We start from the raw sequence: 17,664 nt of genomic DNA on the forward strand, positions 1-17,664 counted from the left end.
AAAGTCTTAACAAGCTGCTCCGCTTACCGCCTCTGTCTGAGCAACCAGCATTGTCCCGCCCACACAACCATCTGATTGGTCACATACAAAGCCAATCAGCAGTGCGTATTCAGAATGCATGTTGTCAATGCTTCAGCGTCGAGCAGATAGGTGTTTGGCAGCGGACATCGTACTCTCCCCAAATTATAAAAAAGACTTCCCAGTCACAACTTCTACTAGCATCACTATGAGCCCGTTGACCTTTTAAAAACTTAAACTGCAGCTCAGTTCGCTCGCAGTTCTGGTTTGAGGTGAAGGCTAATTAACTTTTAGCGTAACGTTAGCTCATTTTGCTGTGTTTGTTTGTGCGTGTGTTAAGGGCAGCAAAGCCCTGCCTGTCTGTTATTTCACATGAACTAACATGAAGTCCATGGTGTTCAGGGATGAATAGTCACTTTTATTGCTATTGTACTATATTTTCAACTATAGTTATATTAATCATTAGTAATGTAGCAGCTTTTGAATGGCAGGCTCCCTGCTATCACATGTTGACAAAAATATAACATTTACATAATAAAAGTCAACTACAGGCTTCCCAAATGCTGTAATAAATCAAGCATGAAGAGTTGACTTGAAACAGTTTAATGTTGCACTTTTTATATGTAGAAGAAAGGTTTTGTCATTTTAATTAATCAAAGCAACAACTTGAGGCAGTTTAATGTGGATTAATAAGGGCAAAATTATTATAGTGTTCCCAATGATAAAAGGATGAAGCCATTGTTTACAAATTTGGTAAATAACCCAAAAATTTATATTTTATTATTTTCTTACTGTACTGAAAATGAACCGAACCGTGACCTCTAAACCAAGGTACGTACCAAACCGGAATATTTGTGTACCGTTACACCCCTAATATATATATATACATACATGTGTATGTTTATATATACATATTTATATCTACACACACACACGTATATATATATATATATATATATATATATATATACATACATATATATATATATACACACACGTATATATATATATATATATATATATATATATATATATATATATATATATATATATACAGTGGGGCAAAAAAGTAGTCAGCCACCGATTGTGCAAGTTCTCCCACTTAAAATGATGACGGAGGTTTGTAATTTTCATCATAGGTACACTTCAACTGTGAGAAACAGAATGTGGAAAAAAACTTCCAGGAATTCACATTGTAGGAATTTTAAATAATTTATTTGTAAATTATGGTGGAAAATAAGTATTTGGTCAACCATTCAAATCTTTCACTGATGGAAGGAGGTTTTAGCTCAAAATGTCACGATACATGCATGGCCCCATTAATTCTTTCCTTAACACGGATCAATCGTCCTGTCACCTTAGCAGAAAAAAAGCCCCAAAGCATGATGTTTCCACCCCCATGCTTCACAGTAGGTGTGGTGTTCTTGGGATGCAACTCAGTATTCTTCTTCCTCCAAACACGACGAGTTGAGTTTATACCAAAAAGTTTTATTTTGGTTTCATCTGACCACATGACATTCTCCCAATCTTCTGCTTTATCATCCATGTATTCATTTTGTATGCATGTGTATGTGTGTATATATATATATATATATATATATATATATATATATATACACTCATACACATTAGGGGTGTGGGGAAAAATCGATTCGAATAAGAATTGCGATTCTCACGTTGTGCGATTCTAATCTATTCGCAGCCTATATATATATATATATATATGTATATATATATATTTATATATATACACACACTTATATACATAAATACATATACATATATATATATATACACACATACATCCATTTTCTACCTCTTTTTGTCTTTATACAATTTAAATGGTAAATGAGAGTGTCAAAATTATTTTCGAATCAATCGCAATTATTATTTGAAACAATTCCTAATTGATTAAAACAAATCAATAAGATAGGGTATGAATGTATTTTTTTTTTTTTTTCCTCCAAATTTTGTCTCATCCGGCCACTTCATTACATGTTTGGGTGGAATTGTATTAAACAAAACCAATTTTCTTTTGCGGAATATACAATTGTATCAGAGTTGTTGCTCTATTTTCTGGAGAAATGTAGGGAATCATAGAACTGGCACCCAATGTTATTAAAAAAAAGTATTGATTTTGAATCGAGAATGGATTCTGAATCAAATGTGGTCCACTCATCAAACAGTTTGTGGACCCCTGCAGTAAATGCTTCATTCTGATTTTTTTAATGTATTTTTATTGGATGAATTTTGTTGCCATTTGGTCCCAAATTTGATATTTGGACCTTGTACATTTGTGTAAAGCATGTCTTTTTTTCTACATAGCTAGTATTCAATAAAATGTTACACCGAAATGGTGTTGAACTATTTGGGAAGATTTCATTTTATTTCAGAAGCATCTGACTGATGTGACTTAAATGTACAAAATTCTTATTTCAGTTGAATTAAAAATGACTTTTTAGAGGTTGTCCACACGCAGGTATTGCAGGACAATGTGTTGAGGGCCACACACCGGACTGTATTAGACCAACTTGACTTGTATTTCTGCTGTTTTGAAGCTAGTCAAAGATAATCTTCATGACAGTGGTTTTAAGAATCTGTGTCAAGAATGTAAGTTTATTACAAGTTTTTTCAACTGGATTCACAGACCAACAGTTGAAAAGCCCAAATTATGGAAAAATAAATAAATAAAGAGGACCTAAAACAGAACCTTGAGGAACACCACGAGTGTAATTAAAAAAAAAAAGACTACAGACTGACTCCCTTGAAAAATAGGTTTTTAGTCTCAATGGGATGTAATAAAATTGTCTCTTAGATTTATTTGAGAAGCTCGAGCATCTTAAAAGGCACAGACACTAGGTATAATTCAAACATTTTACTAAATTAAATTAAAATGATTGAAAAAAAAAATGAACAAAACAAACTCCACCAACACCATGTATTGGAAATGTTCTTATAAAGTAGTCAACAAAATTATCTGTCTTGGATTTATTTGAGAAGCTCGAGCATCTCAAAAGGCACAGGGACTAGGTATAATTAAAATATTTTATTTAATTAGATTAAAAAAAATTTAAATCAACAAAATAAATAAACTCCACCAACACAATGTATTGAAAATGTTCTAATAAAGTAGTCAACAAAATTGTCTTGGATTTATTTGAGAAGCTCAAGCATCTCAAAAGGCACAGGCACTAGATATTAATTTAAAATTAAATTAAAATTTAAAACATTTATCAAATTTCTACTGACTATTAAGTAAACAAACTCCACCAACACCATGTATTGGAAATGTTCTAATAAAGTAGTCAACAAAATTGTCTTATTGATTTATTTGAGGAGCTGGAGCATCTCAAAAGGCACTAGTATAATAAAAACAATTGAAACATTTTATTAAAATCAAAATTTTTAAATGAAAAAAATTGACAAAATAAATATACTCCACCAACACAATGTATTGGAAATGTTCTAAAAAGTAGTCAACAAAATTGTCTTTTATTGATTTATTTGAGAAGCTCAAGCATCTCAAAGGGCAAAGGCGCTAGGTAAAATTAAAAAACTTAAAAATTTAAATTTAATGAAAATTAAAATATTAACAAATTACTACTGACTGTGAAGTAAACAAACTCCACCAACACCATGTATTGGAAATGTTCTAAAAAAAAGTAGTCAACAAAATTGTCTCTTAGATTTATTTGAGAAGCTCGAGCATCTTAAAAGGCACAGGCACTAATTATAAACAAACCATTTTATTAAATAAAATAAAAAAAACTCCACCAACACCATGTATTGGAAATGTTCTAATAAAGTAGTCAACAAAATTGTCTCTTAGATTTATTTGACAAGCACGAGCATCTCAAAAGGCACAGGCACTAAGTATAATTAAAACATTTTATTAAATTACTTTTTTTTTTTAATGAACCAAATAAACGAACTCCACCAACACCATGTATTGGAAATGTTCTAATAAAGTTGTCAACAAAATTGTCTCTTAGATTTATTTGAGAAGCTCAAGCATCTCAAAAGGCACAGGCACTAAGTATAATTAAAACATTTTATTAAATTAAAATAAAAAAGAACAAAATAAAATCCACCAACACCATGTATTAGAAATGTTCTAATAAATTTGGCAACAAAATTGTCTCCTAGATTTGAGAAGCTCGAGCATCTCAAAAGGCACAGGCACTAGGCATGATTAAAAAATGTTTAAAAAATTTCAAACATTTAACAAATTACGACTGCATATGAAGTAAACAAACTCCACCAAAACCATGTATTGGAAATGTTCTAATAAAAGTAGTCAACAAAATTGTCTCTTAGATTTATTTGAGAAGCTTGAGCATCTCAAAAGGCACAGGGACTTGGTATAATTAAAACATTTTATTAAATAACTTTTTTTTTTTTTAATTAACAAACTGAATGAAATCCACCAACACCATGTATTGGAAATGTTCTAATAAAGTTGTCAACAAAATTTTCTCCTAGAATTATTTGAGAAGCTCAAGCATCTCAAAAGGCACAGGCACTAAGTATAATTAAAACATTTTATTAAAATAAAATAAAAAAGAACAATAAATCCACCAACACCATGTATTAGAAATGTTCTAATAAAGTTGGCAACAAAATTGTCTCCTAGATTTGAGAAGCTTGAGTATCTCAAAAGGCACAGGCACTAGGCATGATTACATTTTTTTTTTAAATTTCAAACATTTAACAAATTACGACTGACTATGAAGTAAATAAAAACTCCACCAAAACCATGTATTGGAAATGTTATAATAAAGTAGTCAACAAAATTGTCTCTTAGATTTATTTGAGAAGCTCGCGCATCTCAAAAATGCACAGGCACTAGTATAAGTAATTAAAACATGTTCCATCCATCCATCCATCATCTTCCGCTTATCCGAGGTCGGGTCGCGGGGGCAGCAGCCTAAGCAGGGAAGCCCAGACTTCCCTATCTCCAGCCACTTCGTCTAGCTCTTCCCGGGGGATCCCGAGGCGTTCCCAGGCCAGCCGGGAGACATAGTCTTCCCAACGTGTCCTGGGTCTTCCCCGTGGCCTCCTACCAGCTGGACGTGCCCTAAACACCTCCCTAGGGAGGCGTTCGGGTGGCATCCTGACCAGATGCCCGAACCACCTCATCTGGCTCCTCTCGATGTGAAGGAGCAGCGGCTTTACTTTGAGTTCCTCCCGGATGGCAGAGCTTCTCACCCTATCTCTAAGGGAGAGCCCCGCCACCCGGCGGAGGAAACTCATTTCGGCCGCTTGTACCCGTGATCTTATCCTTTCGGTCATGACCCAAAGCTCATGACCATAGGTGAGGATGGGAACGTAGATCGACCGGTAAATTGAGAGCTTTGCCTTCCGGCTCAGCTCCTTCTTCACCACAACGGATCGATACAACGTCCGCATTACTGAAGACGCCGCACCGATCCGCCTGTCGATCTCACGATCCACTCTTCCCCCACTCGTGAACAAGACTCCTAGGTACTTGAACTCCTCCACTTGGGGCAGGGTCTCCTACCCAACCCGGAGATGGCACTCCACCCTTTTCCGGGTGAGAACCATGGACTCGGACTTGGAGGTGCTGATTCTCATTCCGGTCGCTTCACACTCGGCTGCGAACCGATCCAGTGAGAGCTGAAGATCCCGGTCAGATGAAGCCATCAGGACTACATCATCTGCAAAAAGCAGGCACCTAATCCCGTGGCCACCAAACCGGATCCCCTCAACGCCTTGGCTGCGCCTAGAAATTCTGTCCATAAAAGTTATGAACAGAATCGGTGACAAAGGACAGCCTTGGCGGAGTCCAACCCTCACTGGAAACGTGTCCGACTTACTGCCAGCAATGCGGACCAAGCTCTGACACTGATCGTACAGGGAGCGGACTGCCACAATAAGACAGTCCGGTACCCCATACTCTCTGAGCACTCCCCACAGGACTCCCCGAGGGACACGGTCGAATGCCTTCTCCAAGTCCACAAAGCACATGTAGACAGGTTGGGCAAACTCCCATGCACCCTCAAGAACCCTGCCGAGAGTATAGAGCTGGTCCACAGTTCCACGACCAGGACGAAAACCACACTGTTCCTCCTGAATCCGAGGTTCGACTATCCGGCGAAGCCTCCTCTCCAGTACACCTGAATAAACCTTACCGGGAAGGCTGAGGAGTGTGATCCCACGATAGTTGGAACACACCCTCCGGTCCCCCTTCTTAAAGAGAGGGACCACCACCCCGGTCTGCCAATCCAGAGGTACCGCCCCCGATGTCCACGCGATGCTGCAGAGTCTTGTCAACCAAGACAGCCCCACAGCATCCAGAGCCTTAAGGAACTCCGGGCGGCTCTCATCCACCCCCGGGGCCTTGCCGCCGAGGAGCTTTTTAACTACCTCAGCGACCTCAGCCCCAGAAATAGGAGAGTCCACTGCAGCTTCCCCAGGCACCGCTTCCTCAAAGGAAGACGTGTTGGTGGGATTGAGGAGGTCTTCGAAGTATTCCCTCCACCGATCCACAACATCCACAGTCGAAATCAGCAGAACACCATCCGCACCATACACAGTGTTGATAGTGCACTGCTTCCCCTTCCTGAGGCGGCGTATGGTGGTCCAGAATCGCTTCGAAGCCGTCCGGAAGTCGTTTTCCATGGCTTCCCCGAACTCTTCCCATGTCCGAGTTTTTGCCTCCGCGACCGCTAAAGCTGCACACCGCTTGGCCCGTCGGTACCCGTCCATTGCCTCCGGAGTCCAATGAGCCAAAAGAACCCGATAGGACTCCTTCTTCAGCTTGACGGCATCCCTCACAGGCACCAACAACCTTGCGGCCACAGCTCCAATCAGCCGCCTCGACAATAGAGGTTCGGAACATGGTCCACTCGGACTCAATGTCCCGCACCTCCCTCGTGACATGTTCAAAGTTCTCCCGGAGGTGTGAATTGAAACTCTCTCTGACAGGAGCCTCTGCCAGACGTTCCCAGCAGACCCTCACAATGCGTTTGGGCCTGCCAGGTCTGTCCGGCATCCTCCCCCACCATTGCAGCCAACTCACCACCAGGTGGTGATCGGTAGAAAGCTCCGCCCCTCTCTTCACCCGAGTGTCCAAAACATAAGGCCGCAAATCCGATGACACAACTACAAAGTCGATCATGGAACTGCGGCCTAGGGTGTCCTGGTGCCAAGTGCACATATGGACACCCTTATGTTTGAACATGGTGATTGTTATGGACAATCCGTGACGAGCACAAAAGTCCAATAACAAAACACCACTCGGGTTTAGATCCAGGCGACCATTCTTCCCAATCACGCCTCTCCAGGTTTCACTGTCGTTGCCAACATGAGCGTTGAAGTCCCCCAGTAGGACAAGGGAATCACCTGGGGGAGCACTTTCCAGTACTCCCTCGAGTGTGCCCAAAAAGAGTGGGTATTCTGAACTGCTGTTTGGTGCGTAAGCACAAACAACAGTCAGGACCCGTCCCCCCACCCGAAGGCGAAGGGAAGCTACCCTCTCGTCCACTGGGTTGAACTCAAACGTGCAGGCTTTGAGCCAGGGGGCAATGAGAATTGCCACCCCAGCCCGTCGCCTCTCACTGCCGGCAACGCCAGAGTGGAAGAGGGTCCAGTCCCTCCCGAGAGAACTGGTTCCACAGCCCTTGCTGTGCGTCGAGGTGAGTCCGACTATATCCAGCCGGAACTTCTCTACCTCGCGGACTAGCTCAGGCTCTTTCCCCCCCAGTGAGGTGACGTTCCACGTCCCAAGAGCTAGTTTCTGTAGCCGAGGATCGGACCGCCAAGTGCCCTGCCTTCGGCTGCCGCCCAGCTCACAATGCACCCGACCTCTATGGCCCCTCCTATGAGTGGTGAGCCCATTGGAGGGATGACCCACGTTGCCTCTTCGGGCTGTGCCCGGCCGGGCCCCATGGGGACAGGCCCGGCCACCAGGCGCTCGCCATCGTGCCCCAACTCCGGGCCTGGCTCCAGAGCGGGGCCCCGGTGACCCGCGTCCGGGCGAGGGAAATCTGAGTTCATTTTGTTGTAATTCCATAGAAGTCTTTGAGCTGCTCTTTGTCTGATCACTCACCTAGGACCTGTTTGTCTTGGGAGACCCTACCAGGGGGCATGAAAGCCCCCAGACAACATAGCTCCTAGGATCATTGGGACACGCAAACTCCTCTACCACGGTAAGGTAGCAGCTCAGAGAGGAGATTAAAACATGTTATTAAATTAAAATACAAAAAACTAACAAAATACTCCACCAAAAGCATTTATTGGACATGTTGTAATAAAGTAGTCAACAAAATTGTCTTAGATTTATTTGAGATGCTCGAGCACCTTAAAGGCCTACTGAAACCCATTACTACCGACCACGCAGTCAGATAGTTTATATATCAATGATGAAATATTAACATTGCAAGACATGCCAATACGGCCTTTTTAGTTTACTAAATTACAATTTTAAATTTCCCAGGAGTTTCGTCTTGGAAACGTCGTGTAATGACGTGTACGCAAGACGTCACGGGTTTTTAGGAAGTATGAGCGCTGCGCACACACACAGCTGAATGCCGTCTGCTTTAACGGCATAATTATGCAGTTTTTTTGGAGATCTGTGTTGCGGAATCTTTTGCAATTTGTTCAATTAATATTGGAGAAGTCACAGTAGAAAGATGGAGTTTGGAAGCTTTAGCCTTTAGCCACACAAACACCCGGTGATTCCTTGTTTAAAATTCCTGGAGGTGAAACTTTCCTATGGATCAGAGCGCGGTCAAGAGAAGATGGATCCCGACCACATGTCAACCAGCAGGTTTCGGTGAAAAAATTGTGGTTAAAAAGTCAGTTCTTACCGGTGAAAAGCTGAGCTTGTGCCGTCCATAGCTGCCGTCAACACCCCTGAGACACCCTTCCGACTATCAGGTACTATTTAACTCACTAAACACTACAAACACAATATAAGGGATTTCCCAGAACTATTCTAATAAATGTGTCTAAAAACATTTAGTCCGTCGCTATCAATATCCTCAAACACAAATCTTTCATCCTCGCTCAAATAAAATGGGGAAATTGTCTTTTTCTCGGTCCGAATAGCACTTTTTGTTGCAGGCTCCCATTAAAAATAATGTGAATATGTGAGGAGCCATCAACCATGTAACATCATCTGCGACTTCAGGTAAAAGCAGGGCATTTCTCTTAGCACCGAAAGTTGCGAACTTTATCGTGGATGTTCTCTACTAAATCCTTTCAGCAAAAATATGGCAATATGGCGAAATGATCAAGTATGACACATAGAATGGACCTGCTATCCCCGTTTAAATAGGAAAATCTCATTTCAGTAGGCCTTTAAAATGCACAGGCGCTAGTACAATAAAAAAAATTTGATTCAATTAAAATAAAATAAAAAATGAGTGTGCAATAGGAAGAGAGACAGGGTTTTGTCGCCACACTGAATACACGGTGGGAGGAAGAGAGTAGGCTCAGTTTAGAGGGGGGTGAGAGCATATGACAACTCAGTAGAAAACTTGGAACAATGGTGCATCGTTAAATGAGCATGGGGAAGGGAGAAGAGACACTTTCGGTGAGTCAATACAGTCAACTCTCACTGCATAAAATTACATTACAAACTACCAAAAAGGCGGGGACTTAAAAGGGGTGCCTTGAGGAATGCCTCAGTTATGTAAAACGCAAGTTTGGACCCCAGTCTTCTATGTCTGCTGGCAAGGTTCAGATGTCAATACCAGGACCAGCCAACGTGGTCCAAGTTCACTTATACCAAGGATTCTCAACCTGTGACATGGGGGCTCCATCTAGTGGTACACCCAAGAATCACTTAAGTGTTCCAACACAGTGTTACTCTTCAAACTGTAATGCCAACATATTAAATGTACTTATCATCAATCAATCAATCAATGTTTATTTATATAGCCCCAAATCACAAATGTCTCAAAGGACTACACAAATCATTACGACTACAACATCCTCGGAAGAACCCACAAAAGGGCAAGGAAAACTCACACCCAGTGGGCCGCCAGTGACAATGCTGACTATGAGAAACCTTGGAGAGGACCTCAGATGTGGGCAACCCCCCCCCCCCCCGAAAGCAATGGATGTCAAGCGGGTCTAAGATACATACATATAATATATATATATATATATATATATATATAGATGGGGTCCGGCAACACCGATGCATCAGCGCGCATGCGTCGAGCTCGTAGAGCAAAACCCTGTCGGTGCGCGTACCGCTTTTTTAAAGTCACGTGACCGATCATGAGCTGTTTCGGTCACGTGACCAATATGCGAACTATGTCGCACTGACATCTGTGCGCCAAACTGTGTTTATAAGGAAGCGCATCTGTCAACAAGATATGACCTGCGTAAATCCATCAGCAAGGCCAAGGGACAATACAGACAAAAGCTGGAGAGATTCTACTCCACCACAGATTCCCGGCGCATGTGGCAAGGCCTGCAACACATCACAGACTACAAGCAAGGGAGCAGGGGGGTCACAAACAGCCAACAGTCACTGACAGATGAGCTGATTTAGTTCTACGCCCGCTTCGAGGTCCTCAACACCAACCAACAGAGAGGGGTTCTGACCACGGAGCGCACGCAGGACCCGCCACTCACTGTGACAACAGCAGAAGTACGTACAGTTCTGAGGAGAACAAACCCACAGAAGGCAGCCGGCCCAGACAACATACCTGGCCAGGCCCTCAGGGTGTGTTCATCAGAGCTGGCTTACGTACTTGCTGACATATACAACTTGTCACTAGCACAAGCTGTTGTGCCCACCTGCTTCAAGACCACCACCATTATGCCCGTGCCAAAGAAAAACACTGTGACCTGTCTGAATGACTATCACCCTGTAGCACTCACCCCAATAGTGATGAAGTGCTTCGAGAGGATAGTCATGTCACATATCAAGACGACCATCCAAGACACACTGGACCGTCTACAGTTTGCCTACCGGCAGAACCGGTCCACTAAGGATGCATCCAACACCGTCATTCACCCCACCCTCACCCACTCAGAGGGAAAGGACACCTATGCCAGGCTATTATTCATCGACTACAGCTCTGCTTTTAACACGGTCATCCCACAAAAACTCACTGCTAAACTCCTCACTGTTGGTCTGACACCAACTCTCTGTGACTGGGTCCTGAACTTTCTCACAAACCGGCCCCAGTCAGTCAGAATCGGCAACCAGACATCAGGCACAAAGGTTCTAAGCATAGGGACCCTCCAAGGCTGCGTGCTGAGCCCCCTACTGTACACCCTCTTCACACACGACTGTGTGGCCTCCCAAAACAACACCGGTATCATCAAGTTTGCAGATGATACTACGGTCGTCGGACTGATCACCGGGGGAGCTGAGGCAGCGTACGGAAGGGAGGTAGCAGAACTGGTAGCAGGATAATAATCTCTCCTTGAACACAGACAAGACCAAGGAGATGATTATTGACCCACGGAGAAGGAGCGCACAGTACACACATTTGTACATTGGGGGGGACAAAGGTGGACAGGGTTAAAACCCTTAAATTCCTCGAGACCCATATCAGCGAGGACCTCACCTTGGATCTCAACACCCAAACAATAAAGAAAGCCCAGCAGCGACTGTACTTCCTAAGAAGGCTGAGAAAATTTGGTATGCCAACCAAAATTCTCAGCAACATCCATAGAAGTACAGTTGAGAGTGTCCTTACCATCTCAATCACGGTCTGGTATGGAAACTGCACTGCAAAGGTCAGGAAGGCACTCCAGCGAGTGATTAAAACTGCTCAGTTCATATCGGGAGCAGCCTTCCCCACACTACAGGACATGTACTCTACCAGGGCCACCAGGAGAGCACACAACATCATAAAGGACAGTACACACCCCCAGCACAGTCTCTTCAGCCTCCTACCATCAGGCAGACGATATAGGAGCCTGAAATCCAGGACTACGAGACTAACAGTTTCTACCCACAGGCCATCAGGCTTGTGAATGCGAACTTGTGAATGCTAGCACCCCCCCCCCCCCCCATTTTTACTTTGTGTTTTTGAACAAAAGACAGGTACCTTGACCACCCCCGAACTGTGAACCATCACTGTAGACACTTTTCACCTTTGATCACTAAAGACACTTTAACTGCTGCTGTGACCCAAGGTCACCTCCATATTTATACTGTTGACAGTCAAACAGAATGTGCAATAATGTTATTTTACTTACTGTGCCTTGTATATACATTTTCATTTATATGTTTTATGTTTAGCTAAGTACTGTGTGACTTGTTGAAGGGTGGACTAGCAAAGTAAGATTTGCATTGTACGGCAAACTGTCTGTTTAACTGTGCATATGACCATAAACAATCTTGAAGATGCTGTCAACAGAATCGCCGCACTTCTGTCGTTGGTCATTTGTAATTTATCGTCGTCGGAGATCATTTCCACCGTGTGGGAATATTTTGATCATATATTGGAAAAAAGGTATTTGTATTCATTTCCTTGTCGTTTCATCCTGTTCTCTCAAAGTTTCCAGCAGTGTCCCACCCACACATCCATCCGATTGGTTACATTAAAAAGCAGTAATAACCAATCTCTTCGATAGCTTAGTTTGTAGAGTGGAGGACGGTAGTTGATCATGCTGAGGTCCTAGGGGCACTTGTTCAAATGCAGCTCGAACCCATTACCTTTTTACCATGAATTGATTAACGTGGACCCCGATTTAAACGGGTGTTATCATTTCGTGGTCAATTGTTCGGAATACGTACTGTACTATCTACTAATAAAAGTTTCAATCAATCAACAGTGCGTATTCAGAGCGGATGTATAAAAAAAAAAAAAAAAAATCCCAGTCCTTAAGTATCCTCATTCACAACACGTTCTCTTAGATTTCCATGTTATGATACATGTGCATACCATTTAGTGGTCAATTGTACAGAATATGTACTAAACTGTGCAATCTGCTAATAAACGTTTCAATCAATCATGTTCACATTATTTGACTGTATCAAAAAAAGATATATATTTTTATTTAATTGGAGATATGAAATCTTAAATGAAGTACAATGACTTTGTTTATATTATTGTATATACTAGGTCATAAAATCAGTGTCAGTTGAGTCGGTCCATAGGTTGCCTGTAGGGATTTTTAATGTCCAGCAGATGTCAGTATTTAGTGACACAGTATTGACACAGTGTCAATACAGTTTTGCAATGTGTCGAAACGCTACATGACGCCTCATCAACCCATCACTAATATATACATACACATATTGTGATGTGCGGGCACAAACCAACCTCTCAGAGACAGTTCTGTTGGTGTTCAAACGCAGCAGCTTTGTTTTATTCAGTCACTTTTCTGAATGCAGGTTAATTTAAAGTTCTCCCGATTGGGGTTTCCATTGAAACAAAACAAATTATTGCATTTTTTAAGACTTTATCAGCTCCCCTAAATTTGCCTGAAACACAGAGTAGAGAAATCTCTGATCAGCACAAAGTTCAAATAAATTACAGCATTCCATGAATTAAAACATGTTGCACCTTTAGCAGACTAATCTACACACTACAATTCAGTGGAGCAACACACTTACCGCCTGATGGGAGCAGACCATTCTCAGCAGGGAGCCAATCACACACTGAGTCTTCTTCTTCTTCTTCTTCTTTTGTTTTTATGGCGGTTGGCAATCAACCTTCTGGTGTGCATTACCGCCACCTACTGTAATGGAGTGTGGACCGAGGTGGATCCCTACTCTATATTGTTTTATTTAACACAGTGTTTTTTAAATATGTGTATATTGCTTTATATCCTATGTTTTCTGAATGCATTCCTAATATACCTCCCACTTCAAACCTAATATTTTCTTTTGCTAACTTATTTTCCAGTATTTCTCTTTCTCTATTGTATTTCCTACACTGTATTAAAACATGGTCAACCTTCTCTATTTGATGGCAAAAATCACACAGCCCTGTAGTATGTTTTCCTATCAAATTTAGTGAACTATTTAGATATGTATGTCCTAATCTCATTCTAGTAATAATGTCTTCTTCTTTCCTATTTCTACCCCCTCCTCTCATTACACCTACTCTCCTCTGGACTTTGTAAAACTCTCCACCTTTTGTTTCCTTATTCCAATTATCCTGCCACTTTTTATTGTGTTCTATCTTAATTATGCTCTTCACTTCTTCTTTACTGTGCTTAATCTCCATGTTTACTTCTGTTTTAGTGGTTGCTTGTTTTGCGTATCTATCAGCTAACTCATTCCCCACAACTCCTACATGAGCAGGAACCCAGAGAAATGTTACCACACCTCCCGCTTTATTTATTCTGTAGATTGCATGAACTATTTCATAAACTGTATCTTGTCCTGTTTCTGATGCTATGTTTTTTATGGAGTCCGAGCACACGACTACTTTCCTTGCTTTGTTTTCCTCTATCCAGTTAACTGCCATATAAATTGCTACCAATTCCCCTGTAAAAACAGATAGTTTATCACTGATTATTTTATTTATTACTATATTTCCTTGTGGGATAACTGCAGCAGCTCCTACTTTACTGTTTATAGTTTTTGATGCATCTGTGAATATCATGATGTTGTCAAAAAACATTTCCTCAATCCATTGTTCTATTTGGTAACTATTTAAATGTCTATTCTTCAGTAATTGCATGTTTACCTTTGGGTTGTCATACATCCACGGTGGTATTGCAGGAATTGGTACTGTAGGGCTAACTTTAATATTGTCAATTTGTGTTTTGTTACATATATCTCCTATTATCCACCCAAAACTATTCATTTTTTTCTTCTCTTTTTCTTGGCAGTTTATTAGCACTTGACAGGTTGGATGTCCTTGCTTGGATCCTTTTAAGTTTGCCCAATAAACTGCTGAGAGTTGATCTCTCCTCATGTCCAAAGGTTTGTCGTTCATTTCTACTTGTAATGCTGCCACTGGAGTTGATTTAGTAGCTCCACAACATAATCTTAAAGCCTGCGACTGGATCCGGTCTATTTTCCCAAGTAGTGTTTTTGAAGCAGATTGATAAATAATGCATCCGTAATCGATAACAGATCGAATTAAAGTGATATACATTGTTTTCAATGTCAACCTATCAGCCCCCCAATCTTTACCCCTCAAAGCCCTCATTATATTTAACACCTTTTTACTTTTCTCCACTATTCTGCTGATGTGGGTTGACCAGTTAATATTTTTATCAAACCATATACCTAAATATTTAAATACTTGTACCTCTTCTATGTTTTCTCCATAGAGTTTTATTTGGAGCTTGTTTTGTACTTTCCTCTTTCCAAAATGTATGACTTTTGTCTTTCCAACAGAGAATCTTAAACCCCAAGCCGTCCCCCAGTCTCGAACATTATTTACCGCTTTTTGAATCTTCTTTTCTATATGATTTATATTTCTACCTCTCTTCCACATGACTCCATCATCAGCAAACAATGCCACCTCCACTAACCCTTCCACTTCACAAAAAATTCATTTATCATGATGGAAAATTGTACTGGACTTATTATACTCCCTTGCGGGGTCCCATTTTCCACTTCGTATTCTCTGCTATTCATTCTCTATTTTTACTAATAATGTTCTACTTGTTAAAAAGTCTTTTATCCATCTATACATTCTTCCTCTAATCCCAATCTTACTTAGTTTCATCAGCAACCCTTGTTTCCACAACATATCATATGCTTTCTCTATGTCAAAAAATACCGCAATTATACTTTCTTTATTTACTTGTCCCTTTCTAATTTCCTCTTCCAGCTGCACTGCTGGGTCGTTTGTGCTTCTTGCTTTGCGAAAATCACTTTGGTAGTTTTTTATCATTTCTTTTGACTCTAAATAATATATTAATCTTTCATTAATCATGTTTTCCATTACTTTGCCCAAATTTGAGGTCAATGCTATCGGCCTATAATTTCCTGCCTCTTCCGGATCTTTCCCTGGCTTGCATATTGGAATTATTACAGCTGTTTTCCACTCATCTGGTAATTTTCCTTCTTCATATATCCTATTATATAATTTCAAGACCACTTCTTTGCCGATGCTACCTAAATTTTTGATCATTTGATAACCCACCAGGTCTTTCCCTGGCGTCGTATTTTTAACTTTTTTTAAAATTCGAACCATTTCATCCAAAGAAAATGTCATATCCATAGTGTTGGTAAAACTATTATCGTTGTCTTCCTTCATTTCCTCAATATTTAAACTAATTGTTTCTTCTCTCTTTTGTTTTTTTACATTTCTCAAAGTATCATTACTGTGCACTTTAACAAAGGTTTTTGCCAAAAGTTCTGCTTTTTCTTTATTTCCTACTACATTCCGCGTTCCATCTTTCATCACATGATTTTTATGTTCTTTTCTGACCCCTGACATTCTCTTGATCATTCCCCACACTTGGCTTAAAGGAGTAGTTCTATTTAGTGTTTCATAAAAAGTTCTCCAATGGTGTTTTCTTGTTTTTTTAATAACATACCTTACTCTAGCTTGGTGCCTTTTATGTTGGATAATGTCTTGGAAATTATGTGTTCTTCTCAATATTCTAAATGCTCTATTCCGTTCTTGTAATGCATCTGTGCACTCTTCTGTCCACCACGGCACTATCTTCCTTCTTCTCCCTATATTATTCCTTGGTATGCTCTGTTCGGCTGCTTCTATTATGCACTTTGTAATATCTGTATTTAATTGTTCAATATCTTGATTTATATCTACTTCCTTTGAAGTTATGTCGGTAATTTCCCTAAATTTCCCCCAGTCACCATGATTATACTTCCATCTTCCTTCTATCCTAGTGCTTTCTGTCCTTTGATTTATGTTTATGTGAATGAAGATTGGATAGTGATCACTTCCTATAGTGCTGTATTTATTTACTTCCCACTCCACCTTTCCTGCTAACCCTTGTGACACTAGTGTTAAATCTTTTGCTGTTTCTTTACCCGTGACGACATCAAACCTTGTTCCCGACCCATCATTCACACACACCAGTTCTTTTTCCTCCAAAAGTGCTTCCAATGTTTCCCCATTCCAATCATCCCTTTCACCCCACATTGTGCTATGTGCATTAAAGTCACCACACCAAATAATATTGCCACTCCAGTGCTCGATTATTGTTTCTAGTTGGTGAATTTCTAATTTCTTGCATGGATTATAGAAGTTTAGTACTTTATATCTTTCTTTATTATTCCATACTTCTACTCCTACTATCTCTGGTTCTTGTTTTACTTTTAATATTGAATAATGCATATCTTCCTTAATAAATATGGCACATCCTCCTCCTTGCCCATCATTCCTATCTTTACGTATCGTTATATATCCTTTTATTATAAAGTTTAATTTTGGCTTCAGCCATGTTTCTTGAATACATATTATATGTGGTTTATTTTTCATATTGTTAATACATCCCTTTAATTCCTGCCCGTTGGCTATCAAACTTCTGGCATTCCACTGAACAATTAACATGGCGTTGGATTGTGGGAACATGACTCCGTCTCGTCTACTCTCTGTAGCTCACCTTGCACCTGTTCCCAGGATAGTTCTTTTAAATTGAAAAACTTTGCTGCTGCTTTGACAATTATTTTGATTTTCTCAGTCTTGTTTCTAGCCTGTTCTGTACAGTTTATTACGTAAGCCAGGAATACAACTAGTTTGTCCATGGAAATTCCTGTATTTGCTGCCT

Source organism: Nerophis ophidion, linkage group LG02, assembly GCF_033978795.1.
Source record: "Nerophis ophidion isolate RoL-2023_Sa linkage group LG02, RoL_Noph_v1.0, whole genome shotgun sequence".
NCBI lineage: Eukaryota > Metazoa > Chordata > Actinopteri > Syngnathiformes > Syngnathidae > Nerophis > Nerophis ophidion.